Raw genomic sequence first — 15,633 nt, 5'->3', positions numbered from 1 at the left:
ATGGCTCCATTAAGAGTAACTTGCAATTACTCTAATGGGACTACTCGTTCATTGGATCCTGAAAAGAGAATGTCATTAGAGTACATTTTCTTTAAACAAACCGCCTGAACAGGGACTTGAACCCTGGACCCTCAGATTAAAAGTCTGATGCTCTACCGACTGAGCTATCCAGGCTCTGATACAGCAAACCTCAAAATCACCTAATCAAAATTTGGCAGTGTCCCAACTAACGCTATGTTTCTTAAGATGGTTACCTGAAGAAGGTACCAAATACACTAGAATATAATAATGAATTGATATTTCAAGCATTTGAAATTTCTTCAGTAAATGTAACCTTATTTTTAGTCCTGAAGTTGCTACTATCTCATTTTTTTGCTGACGTCAAATTCATATGTGTTTATTGACATGGTAAAATTAAGGAAGGGCCCAAAATCTTACTTCCGAGTAAATTATATTTTCATCAGTACAGCTGACAATTTCCTCTTCTGCATAGATTACCCAAATTGAACGGTGTCTCTTTAAAATAGACTTCCTTTTACTGACCTTTTTTAGCAAATGATTTTGGTGAAGCAGAAGCATGCATGCATCGCTTATAACTTCTTTAAATAGTTATGAAATACACAGGGATAAAACTGACTCTGGTGGGATTCGAACCCACAGCCTTTGAATACCTTCTTGACATTCACCTAGAAGTCCATTGCGCTATCCATTGCGCCACAGAGCCAATCTGCTTGAGTGAGGTGCACAGATATTCAGAAATGAAATAATGAGCTTTGAGCTGTTGATCAACTTTATAAAGTTCATTGGATACTATAACCATGGCTATATTTTGAATATTGAATTGGGTAAAAGTTATTCACCGTGTCAAACTACATGATACAGTTGGTAAGTCTGCATACAACTTAAGTTTAGTGTATCATCATCTGATATATGAGACAGATGGGTTTTTCACTTCTCCATGAAAGACATTTTTTTTTAATTTTGGTAATGGAATATCTTATTCATCATGCAGTGGAACACAAAAAGAATGTACAATCAGAATACTTTTTCTTTAAAGTAGCCTACCGCCTGAACGGGGACTTGAACCCTGGACCCTCAGATTAAAAGTCTGATGCTCTACCGACTGAGCTATCCAGGCTCTGATACAGCAAACCTCAAAATCACCTAATCAAAATTTGGCAGCGTCCCAACTAACGCTATGTTTCTTAAGATGGTTACCTGAAGAAGGTACCAAATACACTAGAATATAATAATGAATTGATATTTCAAGCATTTGAAATTTCTTCAGTAAATGTAACCTTATTTTTAGTCCTGAAGTTGCTACTATCTCATTTTTTTGCTGACGTCAAATTCATATGTGTTTATTGACATGGTAAAATTAAGGAAGGGCCCAAAATCTTACTTCCGAGTAAATTATATTTTCATCAGTACAGCTGACAATTTCCTCTTCTGCATAGATTACCCAAATTGAACGGTGTCTCTTTAAAATAGACTTCCTTTTACTGACCTTTTTTAGCAAATGATTTTGGTGAAGCAGAAGCATGCATGCATCGCTTATAACTTCTTTAAATAGTTATGAAATAAACAGGGATAAAACTGACTCTGGTGGGATTCGAACCCACAGCCTTTGAATACCTTCTTGACATTCACCTAGAAGTCCAATGCGCTATCCATTGCGCCACAGAGCCAATCTGCTTGAGTGAGGTGCACAGATATTCAGAAATGAAATAATGAGCTTTGAGCTGTTGATCAACTTTATAAAGTTCATTGGATACTATAACCATGGCTATATTTTGAATATTGAATTGGGTAAAAGTTATTCACCGTGTCAAACTACATGATACAGTTGGTAAGTCTGCATAAAACTTAAGTTTAGTGTATCGTCATCTGATATATGAGACAGATGGGTTTTTCACTTCTCCATGAAAGACGTTTTTTTTTAATTTTGGTAATGGAATATCTTATTCATCATGCAGTGGAACACAAAAAGAATGTACAATCAGAATACTTTTTCTTTAAAGTAGCCGACCGCCTGAACAGGGACTTGAACCCTGGACCCTCAGATTAAAAGTCTGATGCTCTACCGACTGAGCTATCCAGGCTCTGCAACACTGCAACTAAAAATCAGCTAAAAATGATGTGGACGCACACCAACCTACACTTTAATTCTTAATATGGTTACATATATTAGCAATCAAATATGTAGAGTTTAATAATTAATTGATATTTCAAGCATTTGAAATTTCAGCAGCACACGTAATCTATTTTAAATCCTGAAATTCGTTCTATCTCATTTTCGGCTGACTTAGAAATCATGTCTCTAAATTGACATTGTGAAATTAGTAAAAGGCCAAATACTATTACTAGGTACTAAATTACATGTCCAGCAGTATAACTGGAAATTTACTCTTGGGCATAGATTATGCAACATTTTCAAAGCAAACAGTGTCTGTTTAAATAGACTTTCTTTCACTGCCGTTTTGGTAAATGTCTCTGGTTATGCAGAAGCAGGCATTGTTTGTTACTGTTTCAATTAGTTATAAGATAAAGGAGGGATAAAACTGACCCAGCTAGTATTCCAACCCAAAGACTTTGAATGCTTTCTCTACATTCGCCTAGAACCCCAAGCCGCTATCCATTGCACCAGAGATCCAACCTGATTCAACAAGGTGAACAGAAATTCTCAAATAAAAAGATGAGCTATCAGCGGTTGACCAACTTTATAAAGTGATTTGGAAACTATAAGCAGGGTTCCATTTTGAACATTGAATTGGGGAAAAGATAATCAACATCTCAAACGACATGATACCGTTGCGGTAAGTCTTCTTAACTCTTGTCAAATGGTACACGACCGATGGGTATTTAATGGCTCCATTAAGAGTAACTTGCAATTACTCTAATGGGACTACTCGTTCATTGGATCCTGAAAAGAGCATGTCATTAGAGTACATTTTCTTTAAACAAATCGCCTGAACAGGGACTTGAACCCTGGACCCTCAGATTAAAAGTCTGATGCTCTACCGACTGAGCTATCCAGGGTCTGATACAGCAAACCTCAAAATCACCTAATCAAAATTTGGCAGTGTCCCAACTAACGCTATGTTTCTTAAGATGGTTACCTGAAGAAGGTACCAAATACACTAGAATATAATAATGAATTGATATTTCAAGCATTTGAAATTTCTTCAGTAAATGTAACCTTATTTTTAGTCCTGAAGTTGCTACTATCTCATTTTTTTGCTGACGTCAAATTCATATGTGTTTATTGACATGGTAAAATTAACGAAGGGCCCAAAATCTTACTTCCGAGTAAATTATATTTTCATCAGTACAGCTGACAATTTCCTCTTCTGCATAGATTACCCAAATTGAACGGTGTCTCTTTAAAATAGACTTCCTTTTACTGACCTTTTTTAGCAAATGATTTTGGTGAAGCAGAAGCATGCATGCATCGCTTATAACTTCTTTAAATAGTTATGAAATACACAGGGATAAAACTGACTCTGGTGGGATTCGAACCCACAGCCTTTGAATACCTTCTTGACATTCACCTAGAAGTCCAATGCGCTATCCATTGCGCCACAGAGCCAATCTGCTTGAGTGAGGTGCACAGATATTCAGAAATGAAATAATGAGCTTTGAGCTGTTGATCAACTTTATAAAGTTCATTGGATACTATAACCATGGCTATATTTTGAATATTGAATTGGGTAAAAGTTATTCACCGTGTCAAACTACATGATACAGTTGGTAAGTCTGCATACAACTTAAGTTTAGTGTATCATCATCTGATATATGAGACAGATGGGTTTTTCACTTCTCCATGAAAGACATTTTTTTTTAATTTTGGTAATGGAATATCTTATTCATCATGCAGTGGAACACAAAAAGAATGTACAATCAGAATACTTTTTCTTTAAAGTAGCCTACCGCCTGAACGGGGACTTGAACCCTGGACCCTCAGATTAAAAGTCTGATGCTCTACCGACTGAGCTATCCAGGCTCTGATACAGCAAACCTCAAAATCACCTAATCAAAATTTGGCAGCGTCCCAACTAACGCTATGTTTCTTAAGATGGTTACCTGAAGAAGGTACCAAATACACTAGAATATAATAATGAATTGATATTTCAAGCATTTGAAATTTCTTCAGTAAATGTAACCTTATTTTTAGTCCTGAAGTTGCTACTATCTCATTTTTTTGCTGACGTCAAATTCATATGTGTTTATTGACATGGTAAAATTAAGGAAGGGCCCAAAATCTTACTTCCGAGTAAATTATATTTTCATCAGTACAGCTGACAATTTCCTCTTCTGCATAGATTACCCAAATTGAACGGTGTCTCTTTAAAATAGACTTCCTTTTACTGACCTTTTTTAGCAAATGATTTTGGTGAAGCAGAAGCATGCATGCATCGCTTATAACTTCTTTAAATAGTTATGAAATAAACAGGGATAAAACTGACTCTGGTGGGATTCGAACCCACAGCCTTTGAATACCTTCTTGACATTCACCTAGAAGTCCAATGCGCTATCCATTGCGCCACAGAGCCAATCTGCTTGAGTGAGGTGCACAGATATTCAGAAATGAAATAATGAGCTTTGAGCTGTTGATCAACTTTATAAAGTTCATTGGATACTATAACCATGGCTATATTTTGAATATTGAATTGGGTAAAAGTTATTCACCGTGTCAAACTACATGATACAGTTGGTAAGTCTGCATAAAACTTAAGTTTAGTGTATCGTCATCTGATATATGAGACAGATGGGTTTTTCACTTCTCCATGAAAGACGTTTTTTTTTAATTTTGGTAATGGAATATCTTATTCATCATGCAGTGGAACACAAAAAGAATGTACAATCAGAATACTTTTTCTTTAAAGTAGCCGACCGCCTGAACAGGGACTTGAACCCTGGACCCTCAGATTAAAAGTCTGATGCTCTACCGACTGAGCTATCCAGGCTCTGCAACACTGCAACTAAAAATCAGCTAAAAATGATGTGGACGCACACCAACCTACACTTTAATTCTTAATATGGTTACATATATTAGCAATCAAATATGTAGAGTTTAATAATTAATTGATATTTCAAGCATTTGAAATTTCAGCAGCACACGTAATCTATTTTAAATCCTGAAATTCGTTCTATCTCATTTTCGGCTGACTTAGAAATCATGTCTCTAAATTGACATTGTGAAATTAGTAAAAGGCCAAATACTATTACTAGGTACTAAATTACATGTCCAGCAGTATAACTGGAAATTTACTCTTGGGCATAGATTATGCAACATTTTCAAAGCAAACAGTGTCTGTTTAAATAGACTTTCTTTCACTGCCGTTTTGGTAAATGTCTCTGGTTATGCAGAAGCAGGCATTGTTTGTTACTGTTTCAATTAGTTATAAGATAAAGGAGGGATAAAACTGACCCAGCTAGTATTCCAACCCAAAGACTTTGAATGCTTTCTCTACATTCGCCTAGAACCCCAAGCCGCTATCCATTGCACCAGAGATCCAACCTGATTCAACAAGGTGAACAGAAATTCTCAAATAAAAAGATGAGCTATCAGCGGTTGACCAACTTTATAAAGTGATTTGGAAACTATAAGCAGGGTTCCATTTTGAACATTGAATTGGGGAAAAGATAATCAACATCTCAAACGACATGATACCGTTGCGGTAAGTCTTCTTAACTCTTGTCAAATGGTACACGACCGATGGGTATTTAATGGCTCCATTAAGAGTAACTTGCAATTACTCTAATGGGACTACTCGTTCATTGGATCCTGAAAAGAGCATGTCATTAGAGTACATTTTCTTTAAACAAACCGCCTGAACAGGGACTTGAACCCTGGACCCTCAGATTAAAAGTCTGATGCTCTACCGACTGAGCTATCCAGGCTCTGATACAGCAAACCTCAAAATCACCTAATCAAAATTTGGCAGTGTCCCAACTAACGCTATGTTTCTTAAGATGGTTACCTGAAGAAGGTACCAAATACACTAGAATATAATAATGAATTGATATTTCAAGCATTTGAAATTTCTTCAGTAAATGTAACCTTATTTTTAGTCCTGAAGTTGCTACTATCTCATTTTTTTGCTGACGTCAAATTCATATGTGTTTATTGACATGGTAAAATTAAGGAAGGGCCCAAAATCTTACTTCCGAGTAAATTATATTTTCATCAGTACAGCTGACAATTTCCTCTTCTGCATAGATTACCCAAATTGAACGGTGTCCCTTTAAAATAGACTTCCTTTTACTGACCTTTTTTAGCAAATGATTTTGGTGAAGCAGAAGCATGCATGCATCGCTTATAACTTCTTTAAATAGTTATGAAATACACAGGGATAAAACTGACTCTGGTGGGATTCGAACCCACAGCCTTTGAATACCTTCTTGACATTCACCTAGAAGTCCAATGCGCTATCCATTGCGCCACAGAGCCAATCTGCTTGAGTGAGGTGCACAGATATTCAGAAATGAAATAATGAGCTTTGAGCTGTTGATCAACTTTATAAAGTTCATTGGATACTATAACCATGGCTATATTTTGAATATTGAATTGGGTAAAAGTTATTCACCGTGTCAAACTACATGATACAGTTGGTAAGTCTGCATACAACTTAAGTTTAGTGTATCATCATCTGATATATGAGACAGATGGGTTTTTCACTTCTCCATGAAAGACATTTTTTTTTATTTTGGTAATGGAATATCTTATTCATCATGCAGTGGAACACAAAAAGAATGTACAATCAGAATACTTTTTCTTTAAAGTAGCCTACCGCCTGAACGGGGACTTGAACCCTGGACCCTCAGATTAAAAGTCTGATGCTCTACCGACTGAGCTATCCAGGCTCTGATACAGCAAACCTCAAAATCACCTAATCAAAATTTGGCAGTGTCCCAACTAACGCTATGTTTCTTAAGATGGTTACCTGAAGAAGGTACCAAATACACTAGAATATAATAATGAATTGATATTTCAAGCATTTGAAATTTCTTCAGTAAATGTAACCTTATTTTTAGTCCTGAAGTTGCTACTATCTCATTTTTTTGCTGACGTCAAATTCATATGTGTTTATTGACATGGTAAAATTAAGGAAGGGCCCAAAATCTTACTTCCGAGTAAATTATATTTTCATCAGTACAGCTGACAATTTCCTCTTCTGCATAGATTACCCAAATTGAACGGTGTCTCTTTAAAATAGACTTCCTTTTACTGACCTTTTTTAGCAAATGATTTTGGTGAAGCAGAAGCATGCATGCATCGCTTATAACTTCTTTAAATAGTTATGAAATACACAGGGATAAAACTGACTCTGGTGGGATTCGAACCCACAGCCTTTGAATACCTTCTTGACATTCACCTAGAAGTCCAATGCGCTATCCATTGCGCCACAGAGCCAATCTGCTTGAGTGAGGTGCACAGATATTCAGAAATGAAATAATGAGCTTTGAGCTGTTGATCAACTTTATAAAGTTCATTGGATACTATAACCATGGCTATATTTTGAATATTGAATTGGGTAAAAGTTATTCACCGTGTCAAACTACATGATACAGTTGGTAAGTCTGCATACAACTTAAGTTTAGTGTATCATCATCTGATATATGAGACAGATGGGTTTTTCACTTCTCCATGAAAGACGTTTTTTTTTAATTTTGGTAATGGAATATCTTATTCATCATGCAGTGGAACACAAAAAGAATGTACAATCAGAATACTTTTTCTTTAAAGTAGCCGACCGCCTGAACAGGGACTTGAACCCTGGACCCTCAGGTTAAAAGTCTGATGCTCTACCGACTGAGCTATCCAGGCTCTGCTACACTGCAACTAAAAATCAGCTAAAAATGATGTGGACGCACACCAACCTACACTTTAATTCTTAATATGGTTACATATATTAGCAATCAAATATGTAGAGTTTAATAATTAATTGATATTTCAAGCATTTGAAATTTCAGCAGCACACGTAATCTATTTTAAATCCTGAAATTCGTTCTATCTCATTTTCGGCTGACTTAGAAATCATGTCTCTAAATTGACATTGTGAAATTAGTAAAAGGCCAAATACTATTACTAGGTACTAAATTACATGTCCAGCAGTATAACTGGAAATTTACTCTTGGGCATAGATTATGCAACATTTTCAAAGCAAACAGTGTCTGTTTAAATAGACTTTCTTTCACTGCCGTTTTGGTAAATGTCTCTGGTTATGCAGAAGCAGGCATTGTTTGTTACTGTTTCAATTAGTTATAAGATAAAGGAGGGATAAAACTGACCCAGCTAGTATTCCAACCCAAAGACTTTGAATGCTTTCTCTACATTCGCCTAGAACCCCAAGCCGCTATCCATTGCACCAGAGATCCAACCTGATTCAACAAGGTGAACAGAAATTCTCAAATAAAAAGATGAGCTATCAGCGGTTGACCAACTTTATAAAGTGATTTGGAAACTATAAGCAGGGTTCCATTTTGAACATTGAATTGGGGAAAAGATAATCAACATCTCAAACGACATGATACCGTTGCGGTAAGTCTTCTTAACTCTTGTCAAATGGTACACGACCGATGGGTATTTAATGGCTCCATTAAGAGTAACTTGCAATTACTCTAATGGGACTACTCGTTCATTGGATCCTGAAAAGAGCATGTCATTAGAGTACATTTTCTTTAAACAAACCGCCTGAACAGGGACTTGAACCCTGGACCCTCAGATTAAAAGTCTGATGCTCTACCGACTGAGCTATCCAGGCTCTGATACAGCAAACCTCAAAATCACCTAATCAAAATTTGGCAGTGTCCCAACTAACGCTATGTTTCTTAAGATGGTTACCTGAAGAAGGTACCAAATACACTAGAATATAATAATGAATTGATATTTCAAGCATTTGAAATTTCTTCAGTAAATGTAACCTTATTTTTAGTCCTGAAGTTGCTACTATCTCATTTTTTTGCTGACGTCAAATTCATATGTGTTTATTGACATGGTAAAATTAAGGAAGGGCCCAAAATCTTACTTCCGAGTAAATTATATTTTCATCAGTACAGCTGACAATTTCCTCTTCTGCATAGATTACCCAAATTGAACGGTGTCCCTTTAAAATAGACTTCCTTTTACTGACCTTTTTTAGCAAATGATTTTGGTGAAGCAGAAGCATGCATGCATCGCTTATAACTTCTTTAAATAGTTATGAAATACACAGGGATAAAACTGACTCTGGTGGGATTCGAACCCACAGCCTTTGAATACCTTCTTGACATTCACCTAGAAGTCCAATGCGCTATCCATTGCGCCACAGAGCCAATCTGCTTGAGTGAGGTGCACAGATATTCAGAAATGAAATAATGAGCTTTGAGCTGTTGATCAACTTTATAAAGTTCATTGGATACTATAACCATGGCTATATTTTGAATATTGAATTGGGTAAAAGTTATTCACCGTGTCAAACTACATGATACAGTTGGTAAGTCTGCATACAACTTAAGTTTAGTGTATCATCATCTGATATATGAGACAGATGGGTTTTTCACTTCTCCATGAAAGACATTTGTTTTTTAATTTTGGTAATGGAATATCTTATTCATCATGCAGTGGAACACAAAAAGAATGTACAATCAGAATACTTTTTCTTTAAAGTAGCCTACCGCCTGAACGGGGTCTTGAACCCTGGACCCTCAGATTAAAAGTCTGATGCTCTACCGACTGAGCTATCCAGGCTCTGATACAGCAAACCTCAAAATCACCTAATCAAAATTTGGCAGCGTCCCAACTAACGCTATGTTTCTTAAGATGGTTACCTGAAGAAGGTACCAAATACACTAGAATATAATAATGAATTGATATTTCAAGCATTTGAAATTTCTTCAGTAAATGTAACCTTATTTTTAGTCCTGAAGTTGCTACTATCTCATTTTTTTGCTGACGTCAAATTCATATGTGTTTATTGACATGGTAAAATTAAGGAAGGGCCCAAAATCTTACTTCCGAGTAAATTATATTTTCATCAGTACAGCTGACAATTTCCTCTTCTGCATAGATTACCCAAATTGAACGGTGTCTCTTTAAAATAGACTTCCTTTTACTGACCTTTTTTAGCAAATGATTTTGGTGAAGCAGAAGCATGCATGCATCGCTTATAACTTCTTTAAATAGTTATGAAATAAACAGGGATAAAACTGACTCTGGTGGGATTCGAACCCACAGCCTTTGAATACCTTCTTGACATTCACCTAGAAGTCCAATGCGCTATCCATTGCGCCACAGAGCCAATCTGCTTGAGTGAGGTGCACAGATATTCAGAAATGAAATAATGAGCTTTGAGCTGTTGATCAACTTTATAAAGTTCATTGGATACTATAACCATGGCTATATTTTGAATATTGAATTGGGTAAAAGTTATTCACCGTGTCAAACTACATGATACAGTTGGTAAGTCTGCATAAAACTTAAGTTTAGTGTATCGTCATCTGATATATGAGACAGATGGGTTTTTCACTTCTCCATGAAAGACGTTTTTTTTTAATTTTGGTAATGGAATATCTTATTCATCATGCAGTGGAACACAAAAAGAATGTACAATCAGAATACTTTTTCTTTAAAGTAGCCGACCGCCTGAACAGGGACTTGAACCCTGGACCCTCAGATTAAAAGTCTGATGCTCTACCGACTGAGCTATCCAGGCTCTGCAACACTGCAACTAAAAATCAGCTAAAAATGATGTGGACGCACACCAACCTACACTTTAATTCTTAATATGGTTACATATATTAGCAATCAAATATGTAGAGTTTAATAATTAATTGATATTTCAAGCATTTGAAATTTCAGCAGCACACGTAATCTATTTTAAATCCTGAAATTCGTTCTATCTCATTTTCGGCTGACTTAGAAATCATGTCTCTAAATTGACATTGTGAAATTAGTAAAAGGCCAAATACTATTACTAGGTACTAAATTACATGTCCAGCAGTATAACTGGAAATTTACTCTTGGGCATAGATTATGCAACATTTTCAAAGCAAACAGTGTCTGTTTAAATAGACTTTCTTTCACTGCCGTTTTGGTAAATGTCTCTGGTTATGCAGAAGCAGGCATTGTTTGTTACTGTTTCAATTAGTTATAAGATAAAGGAGGGATAAAACTGACCCAGCTAGTATTCCAACCCAAAGACTTTGAATGCTTTCTCTACATTCGCCTAGAACCCCAAGCCGCTATCCATTGCACCAGAGATCCAACCTGATTCAACAAGGTGAACAGAAATTCTCAAATAAAAAGATGAGCTATCAGCGGTTGACCAACTTTATAAAGTGATTTGGAAACTATAAGCAGGGTTCCATTTTGAACATTGAATTGGGGAAAAGATAATCAACATCTCAAACGACATGATACCGTTGCGGTAAGTCTTCTTAACTCTTGTCAAATGGTACACGACCGATGGGTATTTAATGGCTCCATTAAGAGTAACTTGCAATTACTCTAATGGGACTACTCGTTCATTGGATCCTGAAAAGAGCATGTCATTAGAGTACATTTTCTTTAAACAAACCGCCTGAACAGGGACTTGAACCCTGGACCCTCAGATTAAAAGTCTGATGCTCTACCGACTGAGCTATCCAGGCTCTGATACAGCAAACCTCAAAATCACCTAATCAAAATTTGGCAGTGTCCCAACTAACGCTATGTTTCTTAAGATGGTTACCTGAAGAAGGTACCAAATACACTAGAATATAATAATGAATTGATATTTCAAGCATTTGAAATTTCTTCAGTAAATGTAACCTTATTTTTAGTCCTGAAGTTGCTACTATCTCATTTTTTTGCTGACGTCAAATTCATATGTGTTTATTGACATGGTAAAATTAAGGAAGGGCCCAAAATCTTACTTCCGAGTAAATTATATTTTCATCAGTACAGCTGACAATTTCCTCTTCTGCATAGATTACCCAAATTGAACGGTGTCCCTTTAAAATAGACTTCCTTTTACTGACCTTTTTTAGCAAATGATTTTGGTGAAGCAGAAGCATGCATGCATCGCTTATAACTTCTTTAAATAGTTATGAAATACACAGGGATAAAACTGACTCTGGTGGGATTCGAACCCACAGCCTTTGAATACCTTCTTGACATTCACCTAGAAGTCCAATGCGCTATCCATTGCGCCACAGAGCCAATCTGCTTGAGTGAGGTGCACAGATATTCAGAAATGAAATAATGAGCTTTGAGCTGTTGATCAACTTTATAAAGTTCATTGGATACTATAACCATGGCTATATTTTGAATATTGAATTGGGTAAAAGTTATTCACCGTGTCAAACTACATGATACAGTTGGTAAGTCTGCATACAACTTAAGTTTAGTGTATCATCATCTGATATATGAGACAGATGGGTTTTTCACTTCTCCATGAAAGACATTTTTTTTTATTTTGGTAAAGGAATATCTTATTCATCATGCAGTGGAACACAAAAAGAATGTACAATCAGAATACTTTTTCTTTAAAGTAGCCTACCGCCTGAACGGGGACTTGAACCCTGGACCCTCAGATTAAAAGTCTGATGCTCTACCGACTGAGCTATCCAGGCTCTGATACAGCAAACCTCAAAATCACCTAATCAAAATTTGGCAGTGTCCCAACTAACGCTATGTTTCTTAAGATGGTTACCTGAAGAAGGTACCAAATACACTAGAATATAATAATGAATTGATATTTCAAGCATTTGAAATTTCTTCAGTAAATGTAACCTTATTTTTAGTCCTGAAGTTGCTACTATCTCATTTTTTTGCTGACGTCAAATTCATATGTGTTTATTGACATGGTAAAATTAAGGAAGGGCCCAAAATCTTACTTCCGAGTAAATTATATTTTCATCAGTACAGCTGACAATTTCCTCTTCTGCATAGATTACCCAAATTGAACGGTGTCTCTTTAAAATAGACTTCCTTGTACTGACCTTTTTTAGCAAATGATTTTGGTGAAGCAGAAGCATGCATGCATCGCTTATAACTTCTTTAAATAGTTATGAAATAAACAGGGATAAAACTGACTCTGGTGGGATTCGAACCCACAGCCTTTGAATACCTTCTTGACATTCACCTAGAAGTCCAATGCGCTATCCATTGCGCCACAGAGCCAATCTGCTTGAGTGAGGTGCACAGATATTCAGAAATGAAATAATGAGCTTTGAGCTGTTGATCAACTTTATAAAGTTCATTGGATACTATAACCATGGCTATATTTTGAATATTGAATTGGGTAAAAGTTATTCACCGTGTCAAACTACATGATACAGTTGGTAAGTCTGCATAAAACTTAAGTTTAGTGTATCGTCATCTGATATATGAGACAGATGGGTTTTTCACTTCTCCATGAAAGACGTTTTTTTTTAATTTTGGTAATGGAATATCTTATTCATCATGCAGTGGAACACAAAAAGAATGTACAATCAGAATACTTTTTCTTTAAAGTAGCCGACCGCCTGAACAGGGACTTGAACCCTGGACCCTCAGATTAAAAGTCTGATGCTCTACCGACTGAGCTATCCAGGCTCTGCAACACTGCAACTAAAAATCAGCTAAAAATGATGTGGACGCACACCAACCTACACTTTAATTCTTAATATGGTTACATATATTAGCAATCAAATATGTAGAGTTTAATAATTAATTGATATTTCAAGCATTTGAAATTTCAGCAGCACACGTAATCTATTTTATATCCTGAAATTCGTTCTATCTCATTTTCGGCTGACTTAGAAATCATGTCTCTAAATTGACATTGTGAAATTAGTAAAAGGCCAAATACTATTACTAGGTACTAAATTACATGTCCAGCAGTATAACTGGAAATTTACTCTTGGGCATAGATTATGCAACATTTTCAAAGCAAACAGTGTCTGTTTAAATAGACTTTCTTTCACTGCCGTTTTGGTAAATGTCTCTGGTTATGCAGAAGCAGGCATTGTTTGTTACTGTTTCAATTAGTTATAAGATAAAGGAGGGATAAAACTGACCCAGCTAGTATTCCAACCCAAAGACTTTGAATGCTTTCTCTACATTCGCCTAGAACCCCAAGCCGCTATCCATTGCACCAGAGATCCAACCTGATTCAACAAGGTGAACAGAAATTCTCAAATAAAAAGATGAGCTATCAGCGGTTGACCAACTTTATAAAGTGATTTGGAAACTATAAGCAGGGTTCCATTTTGAACATTGAATTGGGGAAAAGATAATCAACATCTCAAACGACATGATACCGTTGCGGTAAGTCTTCTTAACTCTTGTCAAATGGTACACGACCGATGGGTATTTAATGGCTCCATTAAGAGTAACTTGCAATTACTCTAATGGGACTACTCGTTCATTGGATCCTGAAAAGAGCATGTCATTAGAGTACATTTTCTTTAAACAAACCGCCTGAACAGGGACTTGAACCCTGGACCCTCAGATTAAAAGTCTGATGCTCTACCGACTGAGCTATCCAGGCTCTGATACAGCAAACCTCAAAATCACCTAATCAAAATTTGGCAGCGTCCCAACTAACGCTATGTTTCTTAAGATGGTTACCTGAAGAAGGTACCAAATACACTAGAATATAATAATGAATTGATATTTCAAGCATTTGAAATTTCTTCAGTAAATGTAACCTTATTTTTAGTCCTGAAGTTGCTACTATCTCATTTTTTTGCTGACGTCAAATTCATATGTGTTTATTGACATGGTAAAATTAAGGAAGGGCCCAAAATCTTACTTCCGAGTAAATTATATTTTCATCAGTACAGCTGACAATTTCCTCTTCTGCATAGATTACCCAAATTGAACGGTGTCTCTTTAAAATAGACTTCCTTTTACTGACCTTCTTTAGCAAATGATTTTGGTGAAGCAGAAGCATGCATGCATCGCTTATAACTTCTTTAAATAGTTATGAAATAAACAGGGATAAAACTGACTCTGGTGGGATTCAAACCCACAGCCTTTGAATACCTTCTTGACATTCACCTAGAAGTCCAATGCGCTATCCATTGCGCCACAGAGCCAATCTGCTTGAGTGAGGTGCACAGATATTCAGAAATGAAATAATGAGCTTTGAGCTGTTGATCAACTTTATAAAGTTCATTGGATACTATAACCATGGCTATATTTTGAATATTGAATTGGGTAAAAGTTATTCACCGTGTCAAACTACATGATACAGTTGGTAAGTCTGCATAAAACTTAAGTTTAGTGTATCGTCATCTGATATATGAGACAGATGGGTTTTTCACTTCTCCATGAAAGACGTTTTTTTTTAATTTTGGTAATGGAATATCTTATTCATCATGCAGTGGAACACAAAAAGAATGTACAATCAGAATACTTTTTCTTTAAAGTAGCCGACCGCCTGAACAGGGACTTGAACCCTGGACCCTCAGATTAAAAGTCTGATGCTCTACCGACTGAGCTATCCAGGCTCTGCAACACTGCAACTAAAAATCAGCTAAAAATGATGTGGACGCACACCAACCTACACTTTAATTCTTAATATGGTTACATATATTAGCAATCAAATATGTAGAGTTTAATAATTAATTGATATTTCAAGCATTTGAAATTTCAGCAGCACACGTAATCTATTTTAAATC

General features: G+C 36.1%; 11 non-coding genes across 11 annotated transcripts; all 11 read right to left on the bottom strand.

Moving 5' to 3' along the window:
* Positions 1–633: 633 nt before the first annotated feature.
* On the bottom strand, positions 634–724 carry TRNAR-UCU (transfer RNA arginine (anticodon UCU)). The gene is given in 2 exon segments: positions 634–669; positions 688–724. It is a non-coding gene; the product is annotated as a tRNA-Arg (tRNA).
* An 873-nt stretch (positions 725–1,597) lies between these two features.
* On the bottom strand, positions 1,598–1,688 carry TRNAR-UCU (transfer RNA arginine (anticodon UCU)). Its single transcript is given in 2 exon segments — positions 1,598–1,633; positions 1,652–1,688. It is a non-coding gene; the product is annotated as a tRNA-Arg (tRNA).
* Positions 1,689–3,498: 1,810 nt separating this feature from the next.
* TRNAR-UCU (transfer RNA arginine (anticodon UCU)) lies at positions 3,499–3,589 on the bottom strand. The gene is given in 2 exon segments: positions 3,499–3,534; positions 3,553–3,589. It is a non-coding gene; the product is annotated as a tRNA-Arg (tRNA).
* Positions 3,590–4,462: 873 nt separating this feature from the next.
* On the bottom strand, positions 4,463–4,553 carry TRNAR-UCU (transfer RNA arginine (anticodon UCU)). Its single transcript is given in 2 exon segments — positions 4,463–4,498; positions 4,517–4,553. It is a non-coding gene; the product is annotated as a tRNA-Arg (tRNA).
* Positions 4,554–6,363: 1,810 nt separating this feature from the next.
* On the bottom strand, positions 6,364–6,454 carry TRNAR-UCU (transfer RNA arginine (anticodon UCU)). Its single transcript is given in 2 exon segments — positions 6,364–6,399; positions 6,418–6,454. It is a non-coding gene; the product is annotated as a tRNA-Arg (tRNA).
* An 872-nt stretch (positions 6,455–7,326) lies between these two features.
* TRNAR-UCU (transfer RNA arginine (anticodon UCU)) lies at positions 7,327–7,417 on the bottom strand. The gene is given in 2 exon segments: positions 7,327–7,362; positions 7,381–7,417. It is a non-coding gene; the product is annotated as a tRNA-Arg (tRNA).
* Positions 7,418–9,227: 1,810 nt separating this feature from the next.
* TRNAR-UCU (transfer RNA arginine (anticodon UCU)) lies at positions 9,228–9,318 on the bottom strand. The gene is given in 2 exon segments: positions 9,228–9,263; positions 9,282–9,318. It is a non-coding gene; the product is annotated as a tRNA-Arg (tRNA).
* An 874-nt stretch (positions 9,319–10,192) lies between these two features.
* Positions 10,193–10,283, bottom strand: TRNAR-UCU (transfer RNA arginine (anticodon UCU)). The gene is given in 2 exon segments: positions 10,193–10,228; positions 10,247–10,283. It is a non-coding gene; the product is annotated as a tRNA-Arg (tRNA).
* Positions 10,284–12,093: 1,810 nt separating this feature from the next.
* On the bottom strand, positions 12,094–12,184 carry TRNAR-UCU (transfer RNA arginine (anticodon UCU)). Its single transcript is given in 2 exon segments — positions 12,094–12,129; positions 12,148–12,184. It is a non-coding gene; the product is annotated as a tRNA-Arg (tRNA).
* Positions 12,185–13,056: 872 nt separating this feature from the next.
* On the bottom strand, positions 13,057–13,147 carry TRNAR-UCU (transfer RNA arginine (anticodon UCU)). Its single transcript is given in 2 exon segments — positions 13,057–13,092; positions 13,111–13,147. It is a non-coding gene; the product is annotated as a tRNA-Arg (tRNA).
* A 1,810-nt stretch (positions 13,148–14,957) lies between these two features.
* On the bottom strand, positions 14,958–15,048 carry TRNAR-UCU (transfer RNA arginine (anticodon UCU)). The gene is given in 2 exon segments: positions 14,958–14,993; positions 15,012–15,048. It is a non-coding gene; the product is annotated as a tRNA-Arg (tRNA).
* Between the last annotated feature and the right edge of the window lie 585 nt (positions 15,049–15,633).

Source organism: Triturus cristatus, chromosome 4_1, assembly GCF_964204655.1.
Source record: "Triturus cristatus chromosome 4_1, aTriCri1.1, whole genome shotgun sequence".
Lineage (NCBI taxonomy): Eukaryota > Metazoa > Chordata > Amphibia > Caudata > Salamandridae > Triturus > Triturus cristatus.
Note: the sequence above shows the minus strand (reverse complement) of the source record. Positions and strands in the feature narration are given on the sequence as shown.